The sequence below is a fragment of the Anabrus simplex genome, chromosome 5 (genome assembly GCF_040414725.1).
Source record: "Anabrus simplex isolate iqAnaSimp1 chromosome 5, ASM4041472v1, whole genome shotgun sequence".
Taxonomy (NCBI): Eukaryota; Metazoa; Arthropoda; class Insecta; order Orthoptera; family Tettigoniidae; genus Anabrus; species Anabrus simplex.
The window spans coordinates 98,791,185-98,818,658 of NC_090269.1; the positions used below are offsets into that span (position 1 = coordinate 98,791,185).

General features: G+C 40.9%; 1 protein-coding gene across 1 annotated transcript in view; it reads left to right on the top strand.

Moving 5' to 3' along the window:
• The window catches only part of crc (bZIP transcription factor crc), a 79,651-nt gene that overhangs the window by 14,946 nt on the left and 37,231 nt on the right, over positions 1–27,474 (top strand). The window lies entirely within an intron of this gene.

Consider the following 27,474-nt stretch of genomic DNA (forward strand, 5'->3'; position numbering starts at 1 on the left):
AGTAAATTAGACATTTTATAGGTTCGCCTTGTCTCTTAGTGATGTTCCATCCCTCATACTAAGGTGGGTGGTGTGTACAAACCTGCCAAGTGCATGTGGATCATTTATTCATTACATACTACACACAGTAAACCATACACAAATTACTCAATACATTCACTTTTTGCCATGGCACACTTCAAGAGATCCAGACTTGTATATCACCATGTGCACCCTTTCTAGCAGAACTCATGCTGCTGCCTTTGTCAGTTCTGCTTTTAAGAACTCTATACTTTGCTAGGTATGAGAGCAAGCCTTTCCCCTTAAAACATTCCACAAGTGGTAGTCCATTGGATTAACATCAGAGTTTGAGATACAAAATCTAGTGCTTACCTGTTAACAACTTGGGGCTTAATGGACTTCACAAAACTTTCCAGAATATTGTATTGGTAGTTGGTGGCATGTGTTTTCACCCTTCTTTCATAGAAATTGCGATGTCACTCTCACATGACACTCCCCACTCAACCATCATTTTATGCTAGGCGGTGACCCATTTTTAGTTGATTAGACCAACTTCCCAAGAACTATGAGCATTACTCCACCATTGTGGTTGTTCATTGTTTCATCCAGAGTGAAAATTTTCTTGTCCACAAAGAGAATTTTGCAGCGAGTGCCGTTTGTGTTTTTTGGTAAATCCCTAGGCACTCTGGCTATGCCTGACTTACTCTAGTGTCCAAAAGTTAAGCATAATTGCTAAACGAGGCCATACCGCCTGATAGGAATGTCAGACGGATTGCTGAACAAACTGAAGCAGACTCTCGCACCATATGTCATACAACTTGCCAAAAAGAAAAAGAAAAAAAGAAAAGGTGTCTGAAAGGTTTTGATAGCTGACGTACACCTTTGACAACTAACAATACCTAGCGGCCACACATGCTTCGCAGCGACGTGCCATGCTCTCTATCGGATGGTCCAAGAGCTCTTGTGGCAGCCTGTCCCATTCCTCCCTAAGGGCAATGCGAACGTCTTGGAGGGTCCTTTGTGGAGGCTGACGGGATGCAGTTTGCCTCCCCAATGCATCCCAGGCATGTTCTATAGGATTCAGATCCGCAGACCTTGCTAGCCAGTCCATACGATGAATGTCTTCCCCAGCCAAAAATTCATCCACCAGAGCAGCGCAGTGTGGTCGGGCATTATCGTCCATTAACAGGAGGTCTGGACGAACTGCACCTCAGTACCTCATCCCTGTATCTCAGAGTGTTAACAGTATTCCTCGGACCTCCCCATGAAGATGTGCAGGTCCGTACGGCCAATTTCACTTGATGCCGCTCCAACCGTGATGCTGCCACCATTATACTGGTACAAAGCTCGATGGCTGCAGTCGCTTAAGTGCGGCCAGTATCCAGTATTTGGGAGATAGTAGGTTCAAACCTCACTGTCGGCAGCCCTGAAAATGGTTTTCCGTGGTTTCCCATTTTCACACCAGGCAAATGCTGGGGTTGTACCTTAAGTACATGGCCGCTTCCTTCCCACTCCTAGCCCTTCCCTGTCCCATCGTCGCCATGAGACCTATCTGTGTCGGCGCGACGTAAAGCAAATAGCAAAAAAAAATTTATACTGGTCCCGTTTCACGATGTTCCTGTGGTTGTATCGGCTACCCGATTCTCTCCAGATTAATGTGCAACAGGAACCGTTCTGCAAACTGAAGTGGGATTCATCTGTGAAGAGCACATGCCTCCATTCATTCATGATCCAGTTTCAATGCTGACAGCTCCACAGTAAACGGGCCCATCTGTGTGGTGGAATGAGCTGGACGCACACCGCTGGACGTCGGGCAAACAGCTCTGTTGTTCTGAGCCTCCAGTACACAGTTTGTTGGGAAACTGGAACCCCCGAGATGGATGAAAGCTCCGCCGACAATTGTCTTGCAGGTGTACTCCGATTTCGTCGGGCGGTGAAGGCCAGATATGGGTCCTGCTATGGGGTGGTTACCCTTGGTCGACCTGGTACTGGCCTACGACTAACATCTCCTGTATCTCGAAGTCATCTCCAAAGCCTGGAAATTACACTTTTTGGCATATTCTAGGCGACTTCGGTCTGTGTCTGGCCTGCTTCCATGCGGCAGTGTGTTCTACCCTGCAAAATGGGGTTCAGATGGCATCGTTGTGCCATTATGTTGTCACGTTCACGACGAGGCTACACTCCGCACACTGTAACAGGACAAACACGACTGAGGGAATATGGGGCGCAGGCACTGGCCGTTTTTACCTTGCGGTTATGCCGCTAGTCAAAGCAGGGAGCACTCCTTTCCTATACAAAGCGAACACGTAAGTTTGGCAGGTGCGTATCTCGTGCGATTTGCGGTCTATTTCCTGTTGCCCTGCTTACTCGGAACTTATGCTTCACTTTGGACACTACAGATACTGTCACTTATTGCACTGTGCCATTTTGGTACATTCAAGTTATTTTAATAATGCAAGACATCATTTTAATAATGCAAGACATCGTTTGTGACTGGCATTTTACTTCCCATGCAGTGATTCTTTGCCTGCAGATCTTATTTCTTTGAATTCTCTTGGTGATTTTGAAGGTTGCTGGTTTCCTACTTCCAACCCTATAAAGGATAGTGGAATTCTTGTATTGTTTAAAGGTTTGATACACAAATTTTCTTGTCTTAACAGTGGTCGTTACAAGTCAAAAATCCTCACTGGAGCCTTGTTACAATTGTACCATGCTATTACAGCTATAATGGTCTCTTTCACTCCCCATTCCGGGTAGACTGATCTTAATCTTCTATTCCTGGACCTTGGATGATGGTGTTGCTTTTTAGCAAATTCCTGTGCTAGGATGCCAACCTCTGTAAATTGCAGACAGAACTTTTGCATACACATTGTATGCAAATTTGTATATGTATGCTTTAAGTTCAGCTTTTTATTGATAACTTACTGTGATGACTAAAGCATTATTTGCTTTATCAAACAGATTTTACTTCCAGGTACTTTAAATGTTATAGGAGTAGTCTGTGGTAGATGGGTATGCTTTGGATTCGTGAGGGTACCCAGAATTGATCAACTAAGCGGCTGCTATGTTGTTGCTATATCCTGTCTACTTGCTTTGCGTAAGATTTCACTGTGTTAAATGTGTCGTCCGTCAGACCAAAATAACTGCTTACCATGTGACGCGTGTTCATTAATGTACAGGGTGCAAGTTAATGTGTGAAACTACTGTGTCCTTGCTCAGTTACCAGAGGTATACAGCTTTGAATGCTCCACCATATATGGGTACAACCTGTTCATGTCATTCATGTTTATAGGATAACCAAAGGGTTATGACATCATAGAATGATGCATAGAGCAAATAATATCCAAACACTTGGTCCAAACGTTTAACAACTGCACATGCTCTAGAAATTTGTGGATTTAGGAATACACTGTGAATGAAAATCTACTTCAAACATCAAACTTATAATGCGACATCCATTTTACAAATATTAACAGACTCTGCAGTTAATATTCTTTTTGAATTGTTTGAAACAAGGCTAATGTCATAAGTTCAGAACGACTAGAAATGCAATGAAAACGTGTAATATTACAATGAAGATGAAATTGAGGAATTGTTATTAAATATTAAATACATTAGTGTGAATTCATTTACTCGCTGTTGTGGATTTTCTTTATATTTTTTGTAAATCGGGGAAAACCCCACACACATTAAAATCAGTGTGTACCGGCATTCAGTTTGTTCAAAACTTGCATTTTCTCAGATTTCCATAGTACGGCTTGCTCACTGTTTTTCTAATTCTGAGAGAACGGACCGCGTATGTTTAATTTCATTCTAAAACATTGGAATAGGAAATGTTTTTCTTATTCAAACAGTGTCACTTAACCTGACTAGTATTTGAGAGTTAATGGGTTTGAACCCCACTGTCGATAGCCCTGAAGATGGTTTTCCATTGTTTCCCATTTTCACACCAGGCAGATGCTAGGGTTGTACCTTACGGCCACGGCTGCTTCCTACCCACTCTTAGCCCTTCCTGCCCTATCGTTGCCATAAGTTCCACCTGTGTCGTGACGTAAAACAACTTGTAAATAAAATGACCTTATATGAATCAAGAAAACGCATTTCAAGCACCACTAGCGTAATGAAACCCTTTTTGCTATAAATTTACTTGGGAATGGCCTCTCCGAAATTTAACTTGACACAAAATATGGCGAAACCTTCTTATTATGTTTCTCATTAAGACAAATTCTGGCTTACGTTGTCATAAATTCAAAGTACTGATTCAGGTCACATTAAATCTATTTAAAAATACCTTGCTTATCGCATCACAAACTTTTCACTATTAGACCTACCACTTAGTATGATCACATTTTCCCCAGCCCTGAAAGTGTTCTTAGTCATCTTGTGAAAGGAATGCAATTTCCAGCACAGATTAGAACCCTTGCTATCCCTTAAGATGATAGCAGGGCGGGGTTGGCCTGTTCTACTCACAATCAGACCAATCCCTCTCCTACTTGACCAGGGTTGCTTGTCTGTCATGTCTTGAGGCGCATTCCTGTTCCTGGTCCCATCCCCCCTTCAATCTAGAACGGGCCGCACCTAGTTTTCTGATGACAAGGCCACACTGGTGGCACTTCCTAACTGCGCTGGTCTCTTCCGTAGCTTTGCTCTTGTGTTCCTCCTCCAGCTGGGCGATGATTATGCATAGATCATCAAAGGATCTCGGTTGTGATACTTTAACTAGGGGTCAAATCTTATCGTGGAGTAGCTCTGTGATGTCTGGTAAGATCTTGTTTGCGCTTCCTTCTGGGTGCAGACTCTAGAAGAACTGGTACTTCTATAGGACGAAGGAGCTAGTTGTCATGCCAGTGGATTGTGCCTCAGTAGCTTCCTATTCACGGGGCTCTTCACCCCTTTGGAATTAAACCTAGTGAGGAATTCCCTCTTGAAATCCGTCCAGTTTAAATTTAGACCCTTTAAGTTATTCCACCAAGTAGCGGTTTCCCCCCTTTAATGACAGTGTGATGAGTTGCACGAAGATGTCCTGTGGTAGGTTAGTCCTTCCTAACAGACCGACCGGTCCCTCGATGAACCTGGTCAGGTTCTCTTCCAGTCCATGGAATTCCAGAAGGCTCTCTATAATCACCTTCGGGTCTAGGTGTCCTGTATTGCCGGTTAAGTTTGAGGGGGTTAGAGGTGTGGCGGTATGTCCCGTTTGAGTTAATCTATTTTCTGCTCTGTGAAGGATGCGTTCCCTTATATTCTGCACTTTTCCCTTGATGGTCAAAATTGTTTTCTAACCTTCCATCAAAAGCGGAAATATGGCTTCCTAAATGTCAGAAATTCGGCTCTCAAAATTTCCCTCAACGCTAGAAATTCTCCCCTCAACCTGTTGCTTTATGCCAGAAACCTGGGTTTCCACCTCCTCCTTGAAGTTCGAGATATCCCCTTCCAGCTGGCATACCCTACTATTGATCTGACCTGTCCCAGTTGTGACCTGATGTCCAATATCTGCTGCGTTAATTGATTGGTGACTTCGGTAATTTGCGATGAAGTTTTGTCATCTGCAGTTGAAATTTTCGATTCTAGGCCTTGATCAACTTTGTACACCTGCATGTACACTTGTGATATTTGTCTGGTTATTCTGTTAATTTTACAGTGTCCAAGGTTGGGCCTTTGAGCCTTCCAGCATACATTTCCTTCCATCTATACAAACTCATTCTAGCCCGTCCCTCTATAAAGTTACTTAATGGAGGGAGATCTAGTAGGGTATTCAAGGCTTCTGTTGGCGTAGTTTTCATTGCCAGAGTTATGGCTATACATGCCATTCTCTGAAGGCTATATTTAGTTCGCTACTGACATTTCTTTGACTTAATCTCACTCACCAAATGATTGCTGTATAGGTCTTCAGTGGTCTAATGATCATTGTGTATATCCACATTACCATTGCCGGCTTTAGACCCCATGTTGTCCCGACTGCCTTCTTCCATGCATACAATATTTTCTTATCTTGCGTTATGTTTCTTTCTATGTGAGGATTCGAGGTTAACTTTTGGTCTAATATTATACCTAAGTGTAGAGCCTGTGTGGCTCAGGCAGCAGCGCACTGGCCTCTGACCGCTGGGTTCCGTGGTTCAAATAGTGGGCACTCCATGTGAGATTTGTGCTGGAGAAAGCAGAGGTGGGACAGGTTTTTCTCCTGGTACTCCGGTTTTCCCTGTCACCTTTCATTCCAGCAACACCAAGATCATTTCATTTCATCTGTCAGTCATTGATCATTGCCCCAGAGGAGTGCGACAGGCTTTGGCAGCCGGCACATTTCCTTTCCTCGCCGCTAGACCGGGGCTTCATTAATTCCATTCCTGATCAAGTCGAATGACTGGAAATAGATTGTGGATTTTAATTTTCATTACACCTGAGTGTAACACTTGTTCTTCCATATAGATTCCTTGCCCAAAGAGCTTCAGTGTTCCAGTCCCCTCTAATTTCTTCCTTCTTGTGAAAGGGACCAGTGTTATCTTGCTCGGGTTTGAGTGTTGTTCTTCCTGACACCAGTTCTCCACAAGGTTAACCTTTGCATGAGGTCCTGGATGACACTCATCACCTTACCTCTTACCACAATAACTAGATCATCTGCGTATCCTTGTGTATAAAATCCCTGTTCATTGAGCATGACTATGATTTTGTTCACCACAAAGTTCCACAGAAGAGAGAGGATTCCTTAAGCACAACGTCAGGTGGCTCGAACCATTAACGTCTCTTCAGAGTTCCCTTTATTTTCCTCCCGTCTAACATGGATCTAATCCATTTTGACAGTTTTGCTTACCCTACTCTCTTCAACAACTTTAATCATTGAGTTGTAGCTTGTTACTGAAGGCCCTTTCTATGTCTAAAAATGCTGCCAGAGCTATTTCTTTGTATTCTAGGCTTTCCTCTAGTTTGCAAACCAAATGATGGAGTGCTGTCTCAGTGGATCTGCGAGATCTGTATGCAAACTGATTTTCATGAAAGGTTGAGTTCAGTTGCACCGTTTTTTGCACTGTTTTCCGGATGTATTTATCCAGTATCTTCTACATTGCTTTTAGCGTGGAGGAGTTTAAGCGTAATGGTCTATAGGCTTTGGCTTGGGCATTTGTTTCTTCCAGGCTTTGATATAAACACCGCCTTACCCTTAGCCCATGATTTTGGCACGTACCCCAGAGCTAGACTTGGTCTAAAAGGTCTGTCAGGGCCTTAATGATTATCTCCCGTCCTTCCTGCAGGAGTATTGGGAGTATCTCATCTGGCTCTGGAGTCTTTATGGGCTGGAAGATGTTAATTGCCCACCTCACATGGTTAGGCTTAATTGGTTGGCACAGTTCCAATCTGCTCTTTGTGGTCTGGCCTCTGTTTCAACCTTATCTTCTACTTCTTCAGCCTGAGGAAAACAAGCTAGCAACGCCTCTGGCGTCTCCTTTCCCGCCTGAGTGTATGTTCCATTGGGTTTTTCCAGTGTCTGGAGCCTTGTTGCTTCAGTGCTTGATTCCACTTTCTCGCAAAACAGTCTCCAAGAGCTTTTTTAACCTCCATATCTCTAGGTTATACTCAGCGAATTTCCTGTCATATGTCCCACATGCCATCTCTTGATTTTTTATACAATGTTCTAACCTCTTTCTTCATTTTGCTAGGTTGTTATTCCACCACCTAATATTTTTTGTGGTTTCTTTTCCTTTAGGGGACAGTTATCATGGTATGAGGCTAAAATGGCCTCTTCTAATTGTTCCACTGCCTCATCCAGTTTCCTCTGTCCCCTTACATTCGTTTGGATCTTTCGTAAAGCCTGCCCTAGAACTTCTCTGTATCCATCCCAGTTTGTTCTTTTTGGATCTCTGTACAATTCAGTATCACATTGCCTCGCATCTATCACAAATTGGATATGCTGGTGGTCTGCCAAGGATGGCTCCTCCAGCACCTTCCAATCCTTAATGGAGTTTGCCATATGCATGGTGCTTAATGTGATATCTATTACCTCTCGACTATTCTTATTCATGAATGTTGGTTTATTTCCTAGGTTTAGTATTATTAAATCTGATTTAATAATAAACTCTAGTAAAGCCTCACCCCTTGTATTGCAGTTGGTACTGCCTCGTGCAGTGTGATGTGCATTTGCATCTGCTCAGAGTACTGCTTTGCAAATCAATTCTTAGTCTTCCGATGGAGGCGGATCGGGTAAATTGTATGGAAGGTACGCAGAGCCTATTGTTCTTTCTCTGGGACCTTCCCAATTTCCATGTTTTATCTTGGGTATCACTTAATCCCTTGAATTATGTTCCTGTAAGAGAAGAAATTTTTTCTTCTCACAAGTAAACGTGCTGGGCATATTCGATGTAGTATCGTACATTAGCTTACCTCCAGATTTCGCCAGTCGTGCTACTCTGCCCTTAACTACCCATGGCCGTGTATAGAAGAGCCACGTCAATAACTTCGGACTTGAACTTCCTGACGAAATTGGCAACAGCTGCTTTTTTATGTTGAAGGTTGGGCTCAAGAACTTGCAGCACCATCCTTGCCAACGCGGGGTTTTGTTTTTCCCGTAATTACTTGGAGTTTGATCTGCCCAAGTCCAAGCTTGGCCTTAAGACCTCTCTTCTTGAGCTCTTCAAAGCCTCTTTAAGGGCCAAAACAATTGTCCTTCCTGTGTCATTGGTAGTTGTCGCATTCAGCACTCTCCACTCTTTCATTGGAAGTTCTGTGGCATGCTGATGTATTCTGACAAGAACATCTTCAACCTTCACCTTGTCAAATGGAGGTGGGACCTTTGTGATGACCTTTGTATTATTCAGCACCTTCTTGGCTTCTGCCACCTCTAAATTCTCCCCTGTCCAAGGATTGCAGTTGGCTGCTGTCTGTTCCAGCCAACTTTTGGTTTCTGGATTTGCACAGATCAGTACCATTGCTCCACTTTCCAGCCTTGGATACTCGAGGAAGCCTGGAAGGCATCCGTCTGGCAGCGGTTTCATCTGCACTATCAGAATAGATGTCAGCTCTTTCACCTCTTCCTCCGTAAGTTTCCCATCTGGAAAGGTTTAAGTACTATGGCTACCTTGATTAAAGTAAATCTTTCTGAAAAGGACATGACCTTTGTTTCTTGGTGGGCAGTTTTGTAGCCGAACTTGATGGCGTCCTATCCTCCGACCTTAGCACTTGGGATGTTATCGGAGGGGTAGCCTCTCGCAGATCCGTGTTCTTGGCTTCTTCTCCGTCAAAGTTCCAGCCGCTATTTTAGCTTCTTTCCTCGCTCTCTTCCTTTCCTTATAGTATGCGCTGTTGCGAGGTGGTCTATCTGTATATAATTTGTTGATTTTCTATGCGAAAATCTTCAGTTCTGTCTCTACGGATGTTCCTGATTTGCTTGTGGTAGCGGTCTGCTCTACTGGAGCTTCTGTTGCCATTTCTTTATTTGTTTTGGCGACAGCCTCCCCTATTGAGACTTCTGTCTCCATTTTTCCATCTTGTGCTTGCTCCTGGATCTGCTCTGCTGGAGGTTCCATGGCTTCCCTTGATGTCCGAGTTCTTGAAAATGATTATCTTCGATCATCCATATTTCTGTCAGTCGTAGGGATTTTGCCCCTTCTAGGGCCCTGAGCGTCGTTCTCGCCATCCGTGATGAGGCGTACAGCCAGACGTTGTCCTCCCGCAACTCAGGCTCTCCGTAGCAGAATCCACGCCCCTCAGTCGCCAATGCTGGCACCTCTTTGTATGTGTGCCTGGACAGGCTTCTAGAAAGATACATTTTCTGTTTAACGTCAAAAACTTCATAACTGGTCCGAATTGAAAAAAGATTTTTACATTCAAAGATAAAGGTACCATAGGATTTTCCACCTGTTCAATACAACTTCAAATGTGATATAAATTAAAATGTCACATTTTATTATTAATTTTTAGGTACCAGTTTTGGCATTTTTTATGCCATCATCAGCCTAAGGTTAAGCAAACAAGAACATTGAGTAAATTATACACACACACACACACACACACACACACGCACACACACAAAAATAAACCTTCTAAAAGTCTAGCAATTCAAAATTGCGTCACAACATAAAACATTTGACTGTATAAAACTCTCGTATGTACATCATAATGAAGTTCAGAACAAAAGGTAAAATTGATCTATGTACAGCTCTGTGCATTTCTATCACCTGGTGATGTTAAATGCTATGTTTGTGTATAGAGTTACAGTAGCCAATAAGTTTTTGTAAAATCTTCTGTCTAGACTATTTACACAGCTGATTAAAATTGGAGTATTGACCTTCATGTAATATATAAAAAAAACTTTTTGAACGTTCCACCATGAGATTTCAGCATATATACAATATTAGCTAAATATTTTTTTTTTCTTTTTTCTCCTTCAGAGTATTACTATAGTATAAGAGAGAAGAGCAATTATTGTCCGATGCTTGTAAAGGATAGTTCCTCTATGGATTATAATCGGAAAGCCATCATAGACTGGTCAAATTTTTTAGAATCAAGCAAAAGGCTTTCATAGCTTGTATTGTGCTTAAATATTACTGAAATAGCTTGACTGTCATGCTGTAAAATGGTTTTTAAATCTATATGTCAGTAGTATATTCAAAGATGTGAATGACTGAGGCCGTAGGTTGATGGGTGCGAGTTCATGAGAAACGGTGTTGTCAGGTGGTCAAATGTAATTGAATCAAGATTTTGAATTGCTAGACTTTTAGAAGGGGGTGTGTGTGTGTGTGTGTGTGTGTGTGTGTAATTTACTCAATGTCCTTGTTTGCTTAACCTTAGGCTGATAATGGCATAAAAAATGCCGAAACTGGTACCTAAAAATTAATAATAAAATGTGACATTTTAATTTATATCACATTTGAAGTTGTATTGAACAGGTGGAAAATCCTATACCTTTATCTTTGAATGTAAATTCTAAAGTGCTTAAGGCCCAGATATAATGTACAGAATATTCTACAGGGTTCTTGTCTACCCAGTACCATTCTGGATGTTAGTGTTTTTTACAATTCTCTAGTGGATTACAAATCATACAGGTAATATATAACGGGTTCTTACATTAACTGAACTCGTATACAGCAAATGTTTCATGACATAACCTCACAAATAATGCGATCGTAAACTTATAACTATATTAATAAGCAGATGTACATCACAAGTCATAATTATTATAATCGTAGTCGTAGAATAATAATAATAATAATAATAATAATAATAATAGTTGGAGCTCGAAACTTGCATTACTTACCCATGGTTGAAAGAATATTTTTTTCAAGTTCTATCAGTTTATCACACTTCCATCATATTAGACCACTCCTGGTTACTTCGCTTTTTTTTTTTTTTTTTTTTTTGTGTCAGGCAGTGTATTTATTAGGTGTTTTACACATCTTTTAATGCACTTCACTTATTTCCTTTAAATCCTGGTGGAACATAGGGCCTCGACAACATTTCTCCAGCTTGTTCTATCTGCCGCCAATGCTTTCACCTCCCTCCATGTCTGCGGTTCTCTTCCAGGTAATCCTCGGTCTGCCTTGCCTGCGACTGCTTTGTGGATTCCAACTCAATACCTACTCAATACCTCCTTGTGGTCCTCTCAGGGTGTGCCCAGTCCATCTCCATTTTCTCATTATCTGTTACTGTATGGGACTTTGACTTTTGGCCTCCCAAAGGTCCTTGAGATGGTCTTTGGCCACCATATTCTCATAATGTACCTCAAACATAGATTTATAAAAGTCTGTAACCTTGTGGTAATGTCTTTGGTCACTTTCCAGGTCTCACTTCCATACAGTAACACAGATTTAACATTTTGAGTTGAATATCCTTACCTTCGTTTTTATACGAATGTGAGGGGATCTCCATATTGGTCGTAACAGTGCAAAAGCTCCTTTGGCTTTATTTATACGACTCACATCTCTAAAAGCACCTCCATCCTGGCTTACCATGCTTCCTAACTATAGAACGTTCCAACCTTGAATTGCAGTACAGCAGTAATGGGATAATTCCGTCTCTTTCCTTCTCCCGTGTTTTGCGGGTAGCGCTGTCCTACTCTAATGCAGCGGGTTTGCCAAATATCCGTAAATCAGAATGTTATCGTTTAAAATGGGTGAATATCGTGTTGTGTACAGAATTTCAAGGCGCATTTGATGCCGTTAACAAAAAAAAATGTAAAAAAATAATTTAGTGTGAAAATGGCAATATAATGGAAAGTTTCGCCAAATGCAAAATCTTCATTGCATAGAACTTATCATGTCATAACTCCTATTTTATATTCATAATTTTCCTAATTTTTTCACTGCTGGTAAAGAAACATTTCAGCTCGGTGTAGATAAGTTTATTTTTACATTTAAAAAATAACAAAATGCAGTTATATGCGTTTATTTTCAGTCATGTTCCGGGAATTTTATGTGCAGGCACGAAAAAGTCAGTCGCTGGCCAGCGCCTTTCCTATTGAATTTACATGGGGGGGTCAAAGCGAGGCAAATGGTCTTCAGATATGGAAGTTATTTTTAAAACAATCCCGAAGTTCTTATCTTGCTTAGTTCTTAATTTGTGATAGGAAGAATATATCCTTGAATTTTGGTTTCGCGCGTGACTCGGCTGGCTGGCTGGCTGAAGTACGGTAATGATCTCCCAAATATGCGCTTTTAACATTTCCAGACAGTCGCATGCAGTGCAGTGCTCATTTCGTCAGTACTATGTATAATAGTGATTAAATACATATCAGTGACATATATACAATTCTTGAGGGCAAGTGTATTTCGTTTGTGTGGTTCGTGAGTTCGTGCTCGTGCGTGGGGATCTAATTTCTAAGAAAAAGTGCAGAAGGATCATGGCGTGGTTAAAGCAAAGCAAACGGTCTTCGGATATGGAAGTTATTTTTAAATCATACCTCAAGTCTTTATCTCGTTATCTCTTAATTTATGACAGGGAGAACGTCTCGTTTGTTTACGTTTCACGAGTGACTCGGCTGGCTGAGCTGTTAAATATACTGACAGCCGTGTGCAGTGGTGTTCATTTAATCAGTATTATAAGATTGATTATATAAAGATCAGTGATATATATATAATATTTAATGGCATGTGGCCTCCGAGGAGGCCGAGTGCAGGTCTTTTGAGTTGACGCCACATAGGCGACCTGCGCGTCTAAAAGAATGTGGCCCTACCTGTGATGAATTCTAATGCTGAAGACGGCACACACACCCAGCCCCCGAGCCATTGGAATTAACCAATGAAGGTTAAAATCCCCGACCCGGGCGAAAATCGAACCCGGGGCCCTCTGGACCAAAGGCCAGCACGTTAATCATTTAAGCCATGGGGCCGGACAAGATCAGTAATAAATGTATAGTTCTTGAGGACAAGTGGATTGTGTTTGTGTAGTCTGTGTAGTTGTCAGTTTGTGCTCTTGCGGGGGGTTATTAGTTCGAAGAAAAAGTGCAGAAGGATGTACAATGGATCGTCAAATTAAAAAGAAACGTTCCGTAGGTAAACTCAGGGGAAAAGAAAGCAATATTATGAGTGTCCTGGATTATTTTTTAAAGACTATGACTATGAGCAGCGCAGTCAGTGAAACAGCTAAAGCTACAGGTTGTTCCGAAAGAACAATCTATGCTATAAGGAAGGAACACACACACGTGGTCCTTTGCGAACTCCCGCAAAAAAAAGCAAAAAAAGAGGACGGCAGAAAAATGCAAGGAAAATGCGGGTAATGAACATGGTTTTGTTCATAATGCTGAACTAACATTTTTATGCCATAAAAACATAAGACAATTGGGCAAATTACGTGAATGAAGTAAAGAAAAATGAAAGAGATTTGTGGAAAGCAGACGAATTACAGGACGATGTCGATGATGAAAATTTTTTAATACGACTTTCTTCATCGTCCGTATCATCCTCAAGTTCATCTCCCGAAGCCGGTTCATCCAACGCGGGAACATCAGGCCTTGCAGAAAGGATAGAAGATGTACGCCCAATGTCTGAGAGCAACGCCAGTGATTAAGGTACGTTGTATTTATTATACCACCCTACAAATATTAATTTATGAATGAATGAAGTTAAAATTACAAAATTACAAACGAAAAATGTGGAACTGTGACGCTCTGTTTGAGTCACACTCGAGCGTGATCTTCACGAGTCGATTTTGCAACAGCGCGCTCCGTCTACGCTGTACTGCAATTTAAGGTTGGAACGCTCTATAGCAAAATTCCCCTACCCTTTCTATATCCATTTTATCTAGAGTCAAGCTACAATTGGTACGATGGTTTATGTGCATTTCTTTAGTCTTTTTATTATTATTCTTTAAGCCTACTTCTTTACCTTCCATTTTTAAGTCATTCAGTTTGATTTCCATGTCCCGAAAACATTCTGCAAGAAGACCGAGATCATCCGCATAATCCAGTTCTTCCAATCGGGTATTTAATCCCCACTGAATGCCACGCTTTCTATTCGTTGCCTCTCTCAGCATACAATCCAGTGTTATGATAAGCAAGAATGGCGACAGTAGACCTCCTTGTCTTACTCCAGATTTTACAGCAAAAGGTTCAGACAGCTTCCCTTTATGTTCTACTTGACAAGTATATCCATCATACATTACCTGTGTAAGACGGACTATCTTTTGTGGAATTCCGAACTTTTCCATAGCCTTCCACTTTTTCCTCCGGTTGACAGAGTCAAAGGCCTTTTCAGAATCAATGAAAAGTATATACAGATATGTCTGATACTTGGCAAATTGTTCAATGATTAGCCTTAGTGTGTTAATCTGATCCACAGTAGACTGACCTTCTCTAAAACCTGCATGTTCTTGACGTAGTGTCCTGTCAACGCCTATGCTTACTCTGTTCAGTATGACTTTTGAAATTTCTTTACCCCCATATGAGAGCAACGTTATTCCCCTCCAGTTATTTATTGTAATCCGAGAGGTCGCCCTTCTTCGGTATCTTGATGAGGGCACCCTTCTTCCACTCCTCAGGAAGGTGTTCTTCGTTCCATATTAGTGTTAGAAGTGGCTCCATGATTTCCGCTGTTAAATCTGGATCTGCCTTTAGGGCTTCTGGGATAATGTTATCTACACCTGGTGCTTTGCCACTCTTCATTTGTTTCACTGCTTGTGCAATCTCTTGTGTTGGTGGTTCTACTGAGATGTCATCCGATATCCATTCTTTCCTCCCTGGCTCTCTGTAGCCCACTATCTCTTCACATGTGTCATGAAAGAGTTCCTTGACTGTGTTCCATTTAGTATTTACATCATCTGGTTGTTCGGTGAGGGCTTCAAACCTGTTCTTCAAATTCATTTTGCACTTCAAGTTTCCCTAATTTCCTGGAGTTGAAATGTTTCATTCGTACTGCTGCCTGTTTTACTGGTGCTGCCACCTTCAATTTAATATCGGCTGTCATAAGGTGATGGTCGCCCCCTACATCTGCTCCACGTTTAGATAATGCCTTTATTGGTGGCGAAGTTAGTCTAGAAGTGAATGTCTCCATCTTTTACTTATTGCCAAGTGATCAGTTTGGTTTTCTGTCTGGAGATCGGGTGACACCCATGAGATCTTGTGGCTGTTCTTATGTGGAAACAATGATCCTATGACCAATCCAAAATTACTGCGTAGGTCTATGAATCTCTGGCCATTATTGTTTTCTTCTTCTATTCCTTGTCTACCCATAATGATTTCTCTTCCTTCATTTTCATTATCAATTTTTGCATTTAGATCTCCCATCAATACCACAATGTCTTTCTTTATCCCTGCCAGTGTTGATGTCAGCCTATCATAAAACTATTCCTCTTCTGCTACCTCTGTTCGTGCATAACAATGTACTATGGTCACAGGTCTAACTTTGGTTCTTATTCGTACAGTAATTATCCTGTGTCATACAGGGGTCCATTCCATTATGCTATTTTTTGCTTTCTTTGTGAGTAAGACACCCACTCCACTTATCTCCCTTAGCCTTTATAGATCCCTCTTTACCACAAGGCAGTAGTTTCTTCTTTATTTATCCCCAAGAAGAAGGGTTGCCTCATCCGCCAGCTTTGCCGTACCAAAGGACTCCTTCTCCACCGTTGCTGCCATTGTGGTCTTCACCGGAGCCCCATTAGCAGTCGGTTTTCAGGGTTCCTTTAGGGCCTTTACAGCTACCGTAGCGGTCAAGGGGCACACACAGTCCGCACTGTACGTCACACTTACAGGCAATCCCCTACTTCATGCCGTTGCCCACCTCCCACAATGTGGACGAGGGGTTGGCCTTGTGGGATGCTTTTATGCACTGCTATTATTTAATAAGCTCCAGTGGAAAAGATTTTTGTATTTGTTCTCAGTTTTTTTTTCACACCTTTTAATACTATTGTGTCGTCTTTAGAAACGGGAGAGAGCCTATATCTTTCACGGTACCCATACATACACGGCATAAAATGCACGCATGTCGAAAAACCATATCAAGTGTTTACATGTGTATCTTCGACAGTTTTTATTTGTGTATTCAATAATATATTTTCTCACTTCATATTCTTTCCTTGTCCCCTGCAGAAACTCCTAACATGGTTTTACGAGGTTAGTTTAAACCTCCAAAATCAGTAATCTACTCAGCGCTGTATTTTGAGGTGTCTTATTCTTAATTTCAGTACATAGCATTAAAATTTAGCAATCGTTTACTTCAGCCTTTAGTTCTGAGTTAACTACTGCTATCGCTCATGTTATTTACGCATGAATTACGGAAAAATGTTCCCTTTCATTTTGAGTTGTTTTTATAGAACACCAGGCGAGGAGTATTACTAATCGATTCAACATCGCCTTTGAGTTTGAATGTAGACGGGAGCTCGCTAGTGCACGTAGAGAGAAAACTATACGGAAGATGATCCATCACATTCAATATAATTGCTGGATTGCGTAAGTATTGATAACGGGGAAAAATAATGCAAGCTTAATCGTTCGTAGTGACGTATGCATTAGTGGCAGGGTTCTTACTGTAAGCGAAGAATACAGTGAAACCTCATCGATGTGTTCCTCGTTAATATGTTTACCCGCTTAACATGTAAATTCGAAGTCCTGATTCTCATTGTATTAAATTATTGCATTGCGAATTTACGCTATTACTACTTAGTACAAGTACGTTTTTCCTAGCCATGAAAATGTTGTCATCCAACTGAAGGAATTGTAATTTCTCCGGCAAGAGCCGTTGCCGCTGTTGCACGATTACAGGAAAAGGCCTTGAATTCCTGAACTTCACAGGATAAGTTGTACCTTCGGGAAGCAAGCCGTTAGCCTCAGGAATGTTCAGTTTTGCTTGACGGTTAGCTGAAAGATTGCTGAATAACGCAGTTAGCTAATTTGACGTATTTCACTTTCCATTTAGAAATTTTATTTTTTGTTGAGTGGTACAGTGAACTGTAGCGAATATTTGCCGTGTGATACGGCAGCCTACATCTGGATTAAGAACATAATCGTGTGAAATTGACTAGTGTGGTGAATTGTGATAGCCTAGTTATGGATAGGGAAGAGGTCGTGAAATTCCTTACTAATGAAGGCTAAATTAAAATCTGTCGGAAGGTGGGCTGGCATCCACATCTTGAAGCACGCAGAGGTCGTGAATGTTGAACTTGCACCCTTGGGATTTGACTGAATCACTCCAATTGGTTTGAGGTTTTGTTCGATTCAAAATCGCGGCCAGTCATTCCTGCCAGTCGCACATGGTCGAGTGTAACCTTCTATTCGTTGTTAAAGAGTGTGACCAGAAAATGTTCACGAACCCACTGGTCCGAAATGAAAGGCTTCTACTAATATTTGTTTTAGAAAGAGTGTGAACTGCAATAATACTCGGATGTTTTTATTGGCCCCCGTGCACGTTTTCATATTTGTTGTTTGGTGTATTTTACAACTTTCAGCACACTTATTTTGTAAGCCCCAGCGGAAAAGGATTTCTTATTCTTTTAATAATTTCCTCTCATCTTTACATAATTATGGTAGATATAGTTTACACAGTACCTCCAGATACACGACGTAAAATGCCCTCGTGACGGAAAAATCTGTATTTAGTGTTTCCATATCCCTGTTGGGTAGTTTTTATTCTTGTATTCAGTAGTACATTTTATTGCTTAACACTTTTTTGTTGTACCCTACAGAAAAATCTAACGAGATTTTACTGTATAGGAATTTTGAAGGGACAGCATAGTGCTGTCGTTACTTTAGAGTTCTTGCTATAGCAGACTTCTGCTGTATCAAGTATGTTGTGAATATTTTACTCCTGCTGAATTGGTCTATTTGACCTATACCTGGTGAAATGAGTACTTAAAAATGTCTTCTGCATTGTGGGAGGCCATTTAAAGCTTCAGTTTGCAAGCTGTATAAAAATAGTTTAAATAACCCTGGAACTAATCAAATTAGTCTTTTTAGGTGGTTTTTTTGAAATACTGAGTACAGTAATACCTCGTTACCACGTTTCTACAGGGGACAACAAAATGGAATGTATTAAGCGAGAAAGCATACCATTGAATATTCAAATAAATACTATCGATCAGGTACGATTTTTTCCAACATGAGTGCATTTTACGTCTTGTATCCGTGGATACAGTGAAAACTATATCTACCCTTTCTAAAGGTGAGAGAAAAGTATTACAAGATTTGGGAAACATGAGAGAACAAATATGGGGCTTATAAATTAACAAGTGTACTCGTAAAGGTGAAAAAAAAAACCATCATCAGTGTTCTGCCATACGGCAGGTCTTCACATGGCAGCTCTCCACGCAATCCTGTCTCTTGCCACCCTCTTTGTTTCCTCATACTTGTATTCTATCCTGATACTGTCCAGCATCTGATATCTTCTCCGTCATCTTTGTCTTTTTCCATTTACCGTTCCTTCTATAGCATCTATAAGCAAGCAATCTCTCCTCATCCAATGACCAATCCAATTGTGCTTTCTCTTCTTGATTACTTTTAATATATTTCTCTCTTCCCCAACTCTTCTCAAGACTTCATTCTTTACCTTTTCTGTCCATCGTATACTTTCCATTTTCCTCCAAATCCACATCTCAGATGCTTCCAGTCTTCTTTCGTCTTCTTTTCTCAATGTCCAAGTATCAGCTCCATACAAAGCACTTCACGAATCGCTTCCTCAAGTCTCTATCCATGCCTCCACAAAAAAGTCTGCTCTTATTAAATGCTTCCTTCGCAATCGCAATACGTGTTTTCACCTCTCGACTGCACATCATGTCCTCTGTTATTACACTTCCCAAGTATTTGAAAGCATCCACCCGTTCTATTATTTCCTGCCCTAACTTTATAGTTGTCCTCACTTTTCTTCTGCTTATCAGCATACATTTTGTCTTTTTCTTATTAATTCTCATTCCAAATTCTTTACAGACAGCAAATATGAAAACGTGTGCAGTGGAGCCGATAAAAATATCACTGTATTATTGCAGATATCACTCTTTCTAAAAGAAATGCTGGAAGAGTTTTATTTTGGAGCAGTGGGTTATTAAACATTATTTTCTGGTTACACTTTGACAGTAAATTGGAGGTTACATTTGACCATGTGCGACCATGACTTTGGCTCCCATTTTGAAACTCAAAGGTGCGAGTTCGTCATTCAAGACCTTTGTGCTCTTCAAGATGCTGATGCCAGTCCACTTGGACAGATTTTAGTTTTAGTATGATGACGGCTCTTACCTTAGTTGGAAATCACGTTTCTTTCACTAGGGCTGACAAATTACATTTTCAGGGCTAGGAAAAGATGTGATCATACTAAGGGGTAATAGCGAAAATTCATGAAGCGATAAATTAATTATTTTTTTATAATTTAATGTGGAGAATTGGAACTCCAAATTTACGATATGTTAAGTGGGAAAACATGTTAATGAGGAACGCACTAATGAGGTTTCACCGTACTCGAGCCTAATGTATCTGTACTGGGGCCTAATGTATAAAACATATCTTCATATCTGTTCAGTAGTTTCTCAGCAGGTTGTACTCAATTATCTGAAAAATGAAGAAATGTTGATCTCTTGGAATCGTCGTAATTACAATTTTCATTGTAACATCCAGTATAAGGGAGCATCAGAACAAAAACTGATCAAGCCACCTGTGCTGTTATTACAGGAAGCAAAAAACTCTATTTGCTGTCAGTTGTACAGATTATGAAAAGGACATTGTGATACAGTTACAAGAAACACAATTCCGAGAGTTTAGTTGATAACAGAATTTCTCTGTTACCCGGATATTAAACACAAGAAAACTGAGGTATCTTGTGATCTGACAGCTTGGATGTTACTGGATTGTGCTCCCCTGCAGTGGATGTATTGAGTTTTGATTAGACATCTTAATATGTCTGTTAGTCCTCTGCAGCATTGTGATACTATTGTATGAGGTGTGTTGACCCTCTATAATTTGTTTCCAGTTTAGTAAGGTTGTGGCTCAGTAATATGGCTCTGTAGAACCTACACATAACATGTTGGTTATATGGTTGTGGTATTGTGGGGTGTAAAGTGAAGGATGTGCTTCCGTGAAAGATAAAGGGCTTGCGGCAAACACCAAGACAAAGGAAAAACAGCAGTGGAGTGAGTAAACCGTATATACGGTATATTACTCCTATTAAGTAGGTTGCGTTGTATTCGTGAGGGTTGCTTATTTGTAGGTACCGTGATGTTGATCCTCTAGGATTAGACTTTTCATTGCCTTGCAAGCATAAGCTAACCTACAGTATTGAAGAATATTGATGACTTACATTCTCTGAAATAGGGCCAGATTTTCTGAACATCATTTAAAACTGGCGCAGGAGGTGTTTCTTAGTTGTTTAATTGCATGGTGGCAAGGAGAAAGTAGTGTATCAAAAGGAAAGGGAAGGATATGCATTTAATATTGCATATTACCTAGCAGATAAAAGAAAGAATAGAAGTGTATGTTAGGAATTGTTTTTGAAAGTGTTTTGGAAGTCTAAAATCAGCTGAGAAGGCAAAATTTAGAGAAATTTTAGAGGAACTTCTGGCAAGAGCTATTACAACAGGCATAAATCCAAACATAGGTATTTGTCTTGCAACTTAAAGTGAACCTATGCACAGATGTAATTCCTTCACATTTACTGGTTAAAAGACCGGTCTTTCACGAAGCATTTACGTACGATTTTAATATTGGTTTTCGGTCACCTTCCTCTGATGTTTGTAGTACATGCGTTTTACTAGTACATAAAAGAAAGGATAAAACCGATCCTCGCAGGAAGTGTGTTCCGATACTGGAAGAAAAAAGTACCGGTACACACTTTATGTGCAAAGGCATTTTATAACTTGTGTACAAATGATTGTTTTGACTTTATGCACGACACATCACTTTTTTTCACCCTTTACTTTGTCGGAAAGCACTGAAGGAAGACAATGTTTCATTAAAGGATTGAGGACGTAGGCGGCAGAAGGGCTAAGGAGATTGGCTCAGCATTCCTGCATCACTGGATTCTTTAGTATTAGATGGGAAAGGAATGTGGAGATTGTTCTATGATTGATTCGGGGATCATAAAAGAAACTCCCATATCATCCACACACTTGTGTTTTGATGTGTCAACAAATTGCCCCCATATTTACAGGGAATAAATTTTTATGTTATCAGTAGGAAGGCCACAGCTTTCTGCTGGCTGACCGTGTGTTCAGTGGTGTTGAGGAAAACATTAGGACAACACACGTTATTATACGAAAGAGAGAATATGAAACAATATATGTGATGTTTTCCAGGAAACCTTACCTTAAGTCTCAATACAAAATTGTACATTATGAAGGGAAAAAAAAAGGCAAGGAGGGTGAGAAATATGGATTTTTAGATTTTAATGCCATCTGTTAGCCTTATCCTTGAGCTAGGTGATGAAAGCAGCGATACAGCCATACAGAAACTATTTACATTTCAAAAACTCGGAAGAAAAAATACATATAACCTTACAGTACATGTTTTCATTAAAAATAACCAATGCGTATGAACGTTGACTCAGAATCAGTGGCTAATTTCGCTTTTGTCCGTGTGTCACTTCGGTATCATTCCTCTTTACATCAGTCCATATAGCATCACCTTCAGTGCCGTCAAGTGCATTGGTAATTCCAGTTTTCGTGGAGCTCTTGGGGCTACTCTTCTGATGTTACCTCAAACCTGAATGATCCATTGACAGATCAGCTGGAGTGACAGACCCGTGAGCTTACCTGTGGGCATATACCAATATTCATGGTTTCCAGGAGCCATCCAGTCAGAATACTTTCACCTCATATGGTCATTAAATGGCTTGTTCTGACCCGTCCAAGGGTAACAAGATCGATGTTAGACAATCTGAATCGCAGCAAGATTGTTTTCATTAGCTCAGAGCTCTAGTTTCACAGCATCAACTAGGTGGCCTCTGAAGCTTTCCGGCACAAGCAAGGCGTGTTTTTCGAAGAGTGCACCATGTCTTTGCTGCCACACAGATCTTGTCGTACATAATTTTCTCCTCGAATCACGAATTTGATGTTCTTCAGTAATGTCTTGTGTTCAGGTATAATGTACAGAGGTAGTTCAATGGCCAGCAGCTGTAATGGACAGCATCACTGTACAGTGTAACTTTTCATTGCCGATAGTTTTAATTAGAACACTTGCCAATCCCTTCTCAGAAACTGTAGTGTTCCTAGGCATCTCAAAATACACAGGGTTTTGATCGGCATTGTCGATCTGCAAGGTGGTGAGAGTTCAACTAAAGTTCTTCGACCATTGTTCACTGCTCAGTTTACAAGGTTTCTTTTGCCCAGGGACAAGATATGCATACAGTGTATTATATACTAGCTGTTACCCACGGCTTCGCTCGCGAGGATTTCATAACATACATACATTATCATTATAGACTGTTATGCCTTTCAGCGTTCAGTCTGCAAGCCTCTGGGAATTTACTAAACATCGCCACAATCCTTGATTTGCAACTAGTGTTGTGGCCTCATTTAGTTCTATACCTCGTTCTTTAAATCGTTAGAAACCGAGTCTAACCATCGTCGTCTTGGTCTCCCTCTACTTCTCTTACCCTCCATAACAGATTCCATTATTCTCCTAAGTAACCTATCCTCCTCCATTCGCCTCACATGACCCCACCACCGAAGCCGGTTTATGCGTACAGCTTCATCCATCGAGTTCATTCCTAAATTAGCCTTTATCTCTTCATTCCGAGTACCATCCTGCCATTGTTCCCACCTGTTTGTACCAGCAATCATTCTTGCTACTTTCATGTCTGTTACTTCTAACTTATGAATAAGATATCCTGAGTCCACCCAGCTTTCGCTCCCGTACAGCAAAGTTGGTCTGAAAACAGACCGATGTAAAGATAGTTTCGTCTGGGAGCTGACTTCCTTCTTACAGAATACTGCTGATCGCAACTATGAACTCACTGCATTAGCTTTACTACACCTTGATTCAATCTCACTTAGTATATTACCATCCTGGGAGAACACACAACCTAAATACTTTAAATTATCGACCTGTTCTAGCTTTGTATCACCAATCTGACATTCAGTTCTTTTGAATTTCTTACCTACTGACATCAATTTAGTCTTCGAGAGGCTAATTTTCATACCATACTCATTGCACCTATTTTCAAGTTCCAAGATATTAGACTGCAGGCTTTCGGCACAGTCTGCTATTAAGACCAAGTCGTCAGCATAGACCAAACTGCTTACTACATTTCCACCTAACTGAATCCCTCCCTGCCATTTTATACCTTTCAGCAGATGATCCATGTAAACTACGAACAGCAAAGGTGAAAGATTACAGCCTTGTCTAACCCCTGTAAGTACCCTGAACCAAGAACTCATTCTACCATCAATTCTCACTGAAGCCCAATTGTCAACATAAATGCCTTTGATTGATTTTAATAATCTACCTTTAATTCCATAGTCCCCCAGTATGGCGAACATCTTTTCCCTCGGTACTCTGTCATATGCTTTCTCTAGATCTACGAAACATAAACACAACTGCCTATTCCTCTTGCAGCATTTTTCAATTACCTGGCGCATACTGAAAATCTGATCCTGACAGCCTCTCTATGGTCTGAAACCACACTGGTTTTCATCCAGCTTCCTCTCAACGACTGATCGCACCCTCCCTTCCAAGATGCCAGTGAATACTTTGCCTGGTATACTAATCAATGAGGTACCTCGATAGTTGTTGCAATCCTTCCTGTTCCCTTGCTTATAGATAGGTGCAGTTACTGCTTTTGTCCAATCTGAAGGTACCTTACTAACACTCCACGCTAATTTTACTACTCCATGAAGCCATTTCATCCCTGCCTTCCCACTATACTTCACCATTTCAGGTCTAATTTCATCTATTCCTGCTGCCTTATGACAATGGAGTTTATTTACTATTCTTTCCACTTCCTCAAGCATAATTTCACCAACATCATTTTTCTCCTCCCCATGAGCTTGTCTGTTTGCAAGACCACCAGGATGATTTCCTTTTACATTGAGATGATGTTCAAAATATTCCCTCCACCTCTCCAGTGATTCCCTGGGATCTATTATGAGTTCACCTGAATTACTCAAAACACTGTTCATTTCCTTTTTCCCTCCCTTCCTAAGATTCTTTATTACTGTCAAGAAAGGTTTCCCTGCTGCTTAACCTAGCCTTTCCAGGTTATTACCAAAATCTTCCCATGACTTCTTTTTGGATTCAGCAACTATTTGTTTCGTTCTGTTTCTTTCATCTACGTACCAATCCCTGTCTGCCGCGGCCTTTGTTTGGAGCCATTTCTGATAAGCCTTCTTTTTACGTTTACAAGCTGCTCTCACTTCATCATTCCACCAAGATGTTCGCCTTTTCCCATCTTTGCATACAGTTGTTCCTAGGCATTCCCTTGCTGTTTCTACTACAGCATCCCTGTATGCCACCCATTCACTTTCTATATCCTGAACCTGCTTACTGTCTACTGTTCGAAACTTCTCACTAATCATATCCATGTACTTCTAATTTCCTTGTCCTGGAGATTTTCTACCCTTATTCGTTTGCAGACAGATTTCACTTTCTCTACCGTAGGCCTAGAGATACTTAGTTCACTACAGATCAGATAGTGGTCTGTATCATCGAAAAATCCGCGAAAAACTCGTACATTCCTAACAGATTTCCTGAATTCAAAGTCTGTTAAGATATAGTCTATTATGGATCTGGTACCCCTAGCCTCCCATGTGTAGCGGTGAATAGCCTTATGCTTGAAGAATGTATTCGTAACAGCTAAACCCATACTAGCACAGAAGTCCAGCAAACGCTTCCCATTCCCATTAGCTTCCATATCTTCCCTACATTTACCAATCACCCTTTCGTATCCTTCAGTTCTATTCCCAACTCTCGCATTGAAATTGCCCATTAGCACTATTCTATCCTTGCTGTTGACCCTGACCACGATGTCACTCAATGCTTCATAAAACTTGTCAACTTCATCCTAATCTGCACCCTCACATGGTGAATACACGGATACAATTCTTGTCCTAATTCCTCCCACTGACAAATCTACCCACATCATTCGCTCATTTATGTGCCTAACAGAAACTATGTTGCGTGCAATGGTATTCCTGATAGAGCCCTACCCCAGACTCTGCCCTTCCCTTTCTAACACCCGTCAAGTACACTTTATTATCTCCCACCTCTTCCTCATTATCTCCCCTTACCCGAATATCACTTACTCCTAGCACATCCAGATGCATCCTCTTTGCTGACTCAGCCAGTTCTACCTTCTTTCTTCCATAAGCCCCATTAATATTGATAGCTCCCCATCGAATTCCATTTCGTTTGCCAAGTTGTTTCCAAGGAGTCCCTCGCCTGTCAAATGGAGATTACAAATACCAATTTTCACGCCTGTAACGTGTTCAGTTAATTAGATATACTGTAGATGTACTAATTTTAGAAATTGCCCCACTCCTTGGCTGACAGTTCATCGTTGAGACCTTCGGTTCACAGAGTTCCGGTTTTGATTCCGGGCTGGGTCGGATTTTTAATCGCGTGTGATTCTTCTGGCTCGAGGACAGGTGGTTTGTGTTTGTGCCAACACTCTCCTCTTCTTATTGACTCAACACATCACATTACCAACCACAACAGGGATATGTAATATTAATTACATCCCTACACATAGGGTGGGCATCAGGAAGAGCATCCAGTCGCGAAACAGCGTTAAATGCACATGTGCAACACTGTTCGCACCCGTGACTCTACAGGTGTGGGAAAACCGGTAGAAGAGAAGATACTCACTTTAAAAATCATGCGCTTTTTAAAAAATGTCACCCTCTTAAGTGGGTTTTCCAGAAAAAGTGTTAATTTATTTTAAGAGATTCAAAGTACAGCCTACCAATTTTTACATCTGTAACATCTTCCATTTCTGAGATGTATGTATCCTCATATAAAGAATTCAACTCCTTCCTCACTTCTTTTCAACCCTCACCCCATAAGTGGATTTTCTGAAAAAAAAATTTTTGTTCTTTTATTTTAAAGGAGATTCCAAATACCAAATTTTATGTCTGTAACATGTGAGGTTTTTGTGATATATTGTAGATAACTTTGCTGTAAGCATACTGGAGCTGATGTTGCCATGGTTGCAGCAGTTCATTTCTTTATCAGATTCCTAGAGCAGTGTTAGTGTGGTACCAATATCTCAATAACGGATTCTCGCACGTCTCCCCCCCCTCAAATTGTATTCAAAAGAAAATTTAGCCTATAGCACTTAGGGATAATGTATCTTTCTATTAGTGAAATAAATTTTAGAATCGGTCCAGAGTAATTCCTGAGATTATCCATTACATGCAAAGGGCACTAGGAAAGTTTTGCCATATGCAAAAACGTTTGGCTGGACACCCCTGTTATGGTGAGGGATGAAAAGAGGGGGTGAAAACTGGTCTAGAAGACAGCAGGGCGCGACCTTCACACCAGTTGTTACCAAGCCGTGGGATTGAAAGCAAGTTAAGACATCAGTGTGGTCACGCAATTATCCGCTACAATTTTGCTCGTGGATTAACTGTTGACCAGTGCCTGGAGGAATGACTCCTTTGCTGGAGAAAGACTGTCCACATCGGACAACAATTTTCTGCTGGTACAAAGAGTTCCAGAGGGGAAATTTTGGGGTTGAAGACGGTCCTCGTTTTGGGTGACCGTCTGAATCAGTGACTGAGGAAAACATTGAAGCTGTGAGGAAAATGTTGCAGCAAGAGAGGCGGTTGACATATCGGCACGTAGAAGAGACCCTCCACATCCCTGAACCAGCTATTCATTCATTTCCTCACGACCATCTCCATGTTAGAAAGGTTTGTTCCCTTTGGGTGCCCCATCACTTTCAGAGGAACAAAGGGCACATCGAGTGAAATGGTGCCGACGAATGCTAAAACAGTTTGAAAATGGGGCTTCGCTTAACGTCAATAGCATCATTACAGGTGACGAAACTTCTCTTTATTATTATGGTGTCCCAACAAAATCCCAGAACAAGGTGTGGATTTTTGAAGATGAGGGTACTCCTGTGATTGTGTGAAAGTCAAGGTCAG